Source organism: Panthera leo, chromosome B3 (assembly GCF_018350215.1).
Source record: "Panthera leo isolate Ple1 chromosome B3, P.leo_Ple1_pat1.1, whole genome shotgun sequence".
NCBI lineage: Eukaryota > Metazoa > Chordata > Mammalia > Carnivora > Felidae > Panthera > Panthera leo.
The window spans coordinates 93,582,978-93,590,954 of NC_056684.1; positions in this window are offsets into that span (position 1 = coordinate 93,582,978).

Sequence of the window (7,977 nt, forward strand, 5' to 3'; positions counted from 1 at the left end):
ACATTGTTTCAATGTTGTTTCTTTCAGTCTATAAGCATGGCATATCTTTCCATTTATTTAGGTCTTTATTAATATCTTTAAAATGTTTTATAATTCAGTGTGCAGGTATTTTATAGCATTAGTTATTGAAAATGAAACTGTTTTTAAATTTTGTTTTTAATTGTTTGCTGTTAGTACAATTGTTTATTTTCTGTTTCCTCTTATTCTGTAATTTTGTTAAATTTCTTGCTAGTTCTGGTATTTTTTTTCCTATAGTTTACTTAGGATTTTATATATAACATATAATAAATTTATATAATTTTAGTCCAGTGAGTAAAAACAATTTAATACTTCCTTTCCAATTTTTATAACTTTTACTTTTCTTTGTCCCTTATCACACTGACTAGGTTTCCTGAAGTTGTGAGACAAAGGGTATTATTCAATATTTGCCAATAAATATAATGTTAGCTATGGGTTTTCATAAATGCCTCTTATTATAATGAGGGGTTCTTCTTCCATTTTTAGTTTGTGAGCTTTTATCATGAATTTGCCCTGAATTTTGCCACATGCCTTTCATCCTTATGATTTCAATGTGCTCAAATGTATTATTTATTTATTTATTTATTTATAATATTTGAAAAATGTTTTAAAGTTTTTTGTTTTTTTAATTTACTTAGAGGAAGAGAGTGAGAAATGGGGGAGGGCAGAAAGAGGGAGAGAGAGAATCCCAAGCAGGCTCCATACTACCAGCATGCAGCCTGATATGGGGCTCATGAACTGTGAGATCATGACCCAAGTGGAAATTCAGAGTCAGATGTTTAACTGACTGAGGCACCCAGGTGCCCCTTGATTTTTTTAAAATATTTTTATTTAGTTATGATATATTCTCTGTTTTATATATTTCTGGATTGATTTAGTTATATATTTACTTATATTTTGTTCATAACTTCTATATGTGCATTCATGGGGTTATTGGTGTGTGTGTGTATATATATATACAAAATATAAAAATATAAAACTTTTATATGTACATTCATGGAGGTATTGGGGTGTGTGTGTGTGTGTGTGTGTGTGTGTATATATATATATATATATATATATACACAAAATATAAAAATATAAAAATATATATTTAATATTTTTTAATGTTTTATTCATTTTTGAGACAGAGGAGACAGAGTGTGAGCAGGGGAGGGACAGAGAGAGAGCCAGACACAGAATCCGAAGCAGGCTCCAGGCTTTGAGCTGTCGGCACAGAGCCCGACACAGGGCTCGAACTCACACACCATGAGATCATGACCTGAGCCGAAGTCGGACGCTCAGCTGACTGAGCCACCAGGCGCCCCTGCCCCCCAAATATGTATTTTATCAGGTTTTTAAGTTGGACCTTTAAAGCAACTTGGTTTTTTTTTTTCCATTTATTTTGTCAAATTTATTTGCATAAAGCTATTCCATAATATATGCTTATTTCATTTTAATGTCTGTAAGATCATAGTGTTGCTTTTACTCCTAATATTGGCAATTAATGTTTTCTCTTTTTTTCTCATTTATTTGTTCCAGGAATTTATCAATTTTATTAATCTGCTCAGAGAATTAACTTTTGACTGTTAATTTTCTTTACTGTCTGTTTTTCATTTCTTTAATTTCTGCTCATATCAGTATTTCTTTTATTTTCCACTAACTTAGGGCTTCATCTGCTTGTCTTTTTCTAGTTTCTTAAAGTGCAAACAGATCATTGATCGTAAGAATTCCTTTTAAATATAAGAATTTAAGGGATGCCTGGGTGGCTTAGTCAGTTGAGCTTCCAACTTTTGATTTCAGCTCAGGTTAAGATCTCATGGTTTGTGAGATTGAGCCCCGCATCAGGCTCTGTGCTGACAGTGTGGGATGTTCTCTCTCTCAATCTCTCCCTCCTCCTGTCCCTCCCCTGCTTGAGCACTCTCTCTCAAAAATAAATAAACATTTTAAAAATATAAGAATTTAAATCTATGAATGTATTAAAACATTACTTCAGCTGTATGCTACAAATTTTTATATATTGTGCTTCATTCAGTTAAAAATATTTTCTATTTCCCCTATTGATTTCTTCCTTGACCTTCTAATTATAAGATATTATTTAATTTACAAATATTCAGAAATTTCATAGATATTTCTATGGATTTAAATTTAATTCACCATGGTCAGAAAACATAGTCTGTATGATTTCAGTATCTTAAAACTCGTTATGAATTTATGGTATACTGTACAGTCTATCACAGTGACCATTATATGTGTACTTGAAAAGAACTCATTCTAGAGGCATTGGATATAATTTTCTACACATGTCACGTAGGGCAAATTGGTTGATAATGTTGTTCAAAGTCTCCTATGTCCTTACTAGCCCCTTCCTATCCTATTTTATATCATTGGAGCAAGTCTTTTTAGGTATAAAATAAAATATGATTATAATAGATTTATTTTCCTATTTAATTTAATTATATTTAGATGTTGATAAAACTTTATGCAATCTATTTATAAGGCTGCCCCTCTGTTTTCATGGGGGCAAGATAGCACATGAGGGCAGTGTGTTGTAAATCAAGGGACACTGGCTTGAAAATAAGACATTCTAGGTTATTGTCCCAGCTATGCTACAAAACCCTTCCTAGTGCCATCTTTTACTTGAATTGATGGCTTTCATTTTCAGTGTACTTTTCTTTTGGGAGAGATATGGGTCAGAGAATCTTACCAATACCTTTTATTTTTCCTATGTTTTCCCTTTGCTTTCATTTTTAAGCAATATTCATTAGTTCCAAAAATATTCATTGATCTTCAACTATTTCCACACACTCTTATGGATGCTAAAGTAGAGCAGATATCCATAAAATAAACAAAATTCCTGTATTTTTGTAGCTTTCATTTTCATGGAAGAAAACAGTACATATAATAAATAAGTAGATTGTATAGAATACTATAAAATGATAAATGCTATGGGAGACATAGAGGAAGGTAACGGAGATTGGAGTGCTGGATTTCAGAGTAGTACTGAAAAATTGGCATGTGGACACAGACTTGAGGGGGATGAGATAGTTAGCTATTGGATATCAGGGGAAAGAGACTTTCAGAATGAGAGGGCAATCATTGCAAAGGTCTTAAGTCAAGACTGTGCCGGATATATATGGAGAACAGTAAGGAGGCAATGTTGCTGGATCAGGGTGAACAAGGAAGAGAGTTTTAAAATATAAGATCTGGGAGTAGGGGCAGGTCACAGAGGCCTGTTTGGACCATTTTAAGGACTTCTTTTTTTTTTCCAAGTAAAATGTCTCTTATGCAGAGAAGTGTCACAATCTGACTTTCATTTTAAAAGTATCATTGCATATATGTTGATAATAAACTATTGGAGGATATGGGTCAAACAGAAAGATATGTTGGAGGTGTGCAGCAATGCATCTGAGAACTTAATTTGGTTCAGACAGGGATGGTTGAATAGAGGTTATGAGAAATAGTCAGATTCTGAACATATTTTGAATATACTACTAACAGAATTTGCTTATTGATTATAAATGGGGTATGAACAAAGATGATTCAAAGATGATGTGAAGTTTGTTAGCCTTAGGAACTGGAAGGACAAAATTAGTGTCTAGTGTTATGGGGAAGGCTACATTTCTTTTGGAAGAAGGTGAGGAAGATCAGATACCATATTTGGAAATGGCGAGTTTGAAATGATGTCTTGATATCATGTAGGCATTTGAATATGTGAATCTGGAATTTGGCAGAAAGGTCTGGACTGGAGATACAAATTTGGAAGTTTTAAGCATATATACCATATTTAGATGGAGAAGGGCAAGGCACTGAGGATGAATTCTTAGGGCATTTCAAATTTAAGAGTCTGGGAGAAGAGGTGAAACCAGCAGAGAGCACTGAAAAGGAGTGAGGAAAGTTAGGAAGAAAAATGAAAGAGGGAGATTTCCTTCAAACCAGGTAAAGACAGCCTATCAAAAAAGAGGGAAGGCACAGTTCTGTCAGCCTCTACTGGTAGGTTGAGTAAAATAAAGGGACTTTAACAACATGGAGGCCATGTGGCTTCTGGGCAAGAGCAGTTTTTGATACACTGTGTGGCAGGAGTCGGGGAGGTGGGGTGGGAAATCTGATGAGGGGGAGTTTTGCTGGAAAGGGAAATTAATAAATGGAACAGTGCCTGGTAGGAAAGAATAGTAAGATTTTTTTTTCTCTTAAGGTGAGAGAAACTAGAAGAAATCACAAGGATCTGTAACTGTTATTTATATTTACTTATTATTTGATATGCATGCTTCATTCCCAGAAGTCTTTGAGGTGGATCACAAAGAACAAAGCAAACAAAACAAAAACAGTAAAATAAAATAAAAAGGGAGGCTTTCAGTAATTTTACCTCTTTATAAAGCCTTGTAATTTATGCCTTCTAGGTAATAGAGTAGGCAACATCTTGTATTTTAGGAGAGAAACAAGCGGAGTTATTATTCATCTGTTTTTTGTTTTTGTTTTTGTTTTTGTTTTTTATTGAGACACAAACACCATGGAGCCCTGTGCCCGATTTGTGCATTGTTTTTTTGTTGCTGACATTAAACATACATAACTTTGGTATCTATTTTGCTTGGCTGCTCCCCAGATCTGATTTAAAGTTATAGTTCTTGTTGCAGGTAAGACAGCATAATGATATGTTGGTTAAATTGCTTTTTCATTTTTAAAACAAGTTCTGAAATGTTACCTGTCTTTATAAGCACACTGGCATTTTCCTGTTATCTTTATAATTTATTCTCAAGATGATGCTTTATCAAAATGAAAGTTACTTTTAAAATCTTATAATCTGAAGACATCTGGATGGCCAACAGGCGCATGAAAAGATGCTCAACGTCGCTCCACATCAGGGAAATACAAATCAAAACCACACTCAGATATCACCTCACGCCAGTCAGAGTGGCCAAAATGAACAAATCAGGAGACTATAGATGCTGGAGAGGATGTGGAGAAACGGGAACCCTCTTGCACTGTTGGTGGGAATGCAAATTGGTACAGCCACTCTGGAAAACAGTGTGGAGGTTCCTCAAAAAATTAAAAATAGACCTACCCTATGACCCAGCAATAGCACTGCTAGGAATTTATCCAAGGGATACAGGAGTATCCTGTATGATGAATGGATCATCATCCAGTATCCTGATGAATGGATAATGAAATTGTGGTTTATATACACAATGGAGTACTACGTGGCAATGAGAAAGAATGAAATATGGCCCTTTGTAGCAACGTGGATGGAACTGGAGAGTGTGATGCTAAGGGAAATAAGCCATACAGAGAAAGACAGATACCATATGGTTTCACTCTTATGTGGATCCTGAGAAACTTAACAGAAGACCATGGGGGAGGGGAAGGAAAAAAAAAAAGGAGGTTAGAGTGGGAGAGAGCCAAAGCATAAGAGACTTAAAAACTGAGAACAAACTGAGGGTTGATGGGGGGTGGGAGGGAGGGGAGGGTGGGTGATGGGTATTGAGGAGGGCACCTTTTGGGATGAGCACTGGGTGTTGTATGGAAACCAATTTGACAATAAATTTCATATATTGAAAAAAAATTAAAAAAATAAAATCTTATAATCTTTTCTCCCCAGTTTTATTGAGATATAACTGACACACAACACTGTATATATTTAAGACGTAAAGAATAATGACTTGACTTACATATATATTGATATGATTACCACAATAGGTTTAGTTAATATCCATCACCTTGTATAGATACAAAAAAAAGAAGAAAATGTCTTTTTTTGCCTTGTGATGAGAACTCTTAGGATTCACTCCCTTAACATTCAAATATATCATATAGAAGTGTTGACTAGTCATTATGTTGTACAGTACATTCCCAGTACTTTGTTACCTTACAATTAGAAGTTTGTTCCTTTTGACCACCCTTATCCAATTCCTTCATCTCTCACCCCCTACCCCTGGTAACCACAAATCTGATCTCTTTTCTATGTGTTTCTTTTTTAATTGCTTTCTTTCTTTTTAAAAACTTTCACAGATAAATGAGATCAAGCAGTATTTGTCTTTTTCTGTCTGACTTTTTCACTTAGCATAATGCCCTAAAGTTCTCCATCCATGTTGTCACAATGGCAAGACTTCCTTTTTTTTAATGGCTGAATAATATTATGTTGTGTGTGTGTGTACATTTATACACACACCTCACAACTTCTTTATCCATTCATCTATCAATGGACACTTATGTTGTTTCCATGTCTTGGGTATATAAATCATGCTGTTATAAACTTGGGGTTGCTATGAACATCTCTTCAACAGTGTTTTTTCTTTTCCTTGGGTATATTCCCAGCAGTGGAATTACTGTATGGTAGTTCATTTTCTAATTTTTTGAGGCACCTCCATACTGACTTCCATAGTGGCTGTATCAATTTACAATCTCAGAAGAGTGCACAAAGGTTCTATTTTCTCCACATCCTCACCAGCATTTGTTATCTCTTTTTGATGATAGTCATTCTAACAGGCATGAGGTGATATCTCATGGTTCTGATTTGCATTTCCTTTTTGATTAGTGATGTTGAGCACCCTTTCATGTACCCGTTGGCCATTCGTAAATCTTCTTTGGAAAAATTTCTATTTTGGTTCTTTGCTCATTTTTTAATTGGATTTTTTCTATTGAGTTGTATGGATTCTTTATATATTTTAGATATTAGCCATTTTATGAGAAATGATGTAAATATTTTTTTCTTATCATGTAGGTTGCTTTGTCATTTGTTGATCATTTCTTTTGCTGTGCAGAATGTTTTAGTTTGATGTAGTCCCTCTTGTTTATTTCTAATTTTGTTGCTTATTTTTTAGGTGTCATATAAAAAAATTGTTGCAAAGACCCTGTCAAGGAGATTTTTTCTGTTTTCTTCTAGGAGTTTTATGGTTTCTTCTTTTATGTTCAAGTATTAATCCACTTTGAATTAATTTTTATTTTTGGCTTAAGATAGGGGTCTAGTTTCATTCTTCCAAATGTGAATATCCAATATTCCCAGCACCATTTATTAAGAGAGCATCTTTTCTTCATTGAGTGTTCTTGGCTCTCTTGCAAGTATTAGTTGACCTTAGATACATGGGTTTATTTCTGGGCTCTTAATTCTGTTCCATTGGTCTTTGGGTCTGTTTTTTATGCCAGTACCATACTGTTTTAATTACTGTACTTTACAATATAGCTTGAAATCAGGAGTGTGATGCTTTCCACTTTATTCTTTCTAAGGATTGCTTTGGCTATTTGGAGTATTTTGTGGTTCTATATAATTTTGGGATTTTCTCTACTGCTATAAAAAGTGTCATTGGAAACTTGGTAGGGATTACAATGAATATAGATGGCTTTGGGTAGGTAGTATGGACGTTCTAACAATATAAATTTTCTTCTTAAAAAATGTTTTTTAATGTTTATTTATTTTTGAAAGAAAGAGACAGAGCATGAGCAGGGCAGGGGCAGAGAGGGAGGGAGACACAGAATCCAAGCTGTCAGTACAGAGCCCAATGCGGGGCTCAACCTCATGAACCATGAGATCATGACCTGAGCTGAAGTTGGCCACTTAAGTGACTGAGCCACCCAGGCACCCCTAAATTTTCTAATCCATAACATGGGATAACTTTCCATTTATTTGTGTCTTCTATTTATTTCATCAATACTTGTAGTTTTCAGTGTAGAAATCTCTCACCTCCTAGATTAAATGTATTCCTACATATTTTGTTGTTTTTGCTGCTATTGCAAATGGAACTGTTTTATTTCTTTTTCAGATAATTTGCTGCTATTGTATAGAAACACTACTGATTTTTTTCCTTTTTTTTAATTTAAATTTTAGTTAACACACAGTGCAATATTGGTTTCAGGAGTAGAATTCAGTGATTCATCACTTACATACACTACTCGGTCCTCATGACAACAAGTGCCCTCCTTAGTACCCATCACCCATCTAGCCCATCCCCCACCCACTCCCTCCATCAACCCATGGTTTGTTCTCTG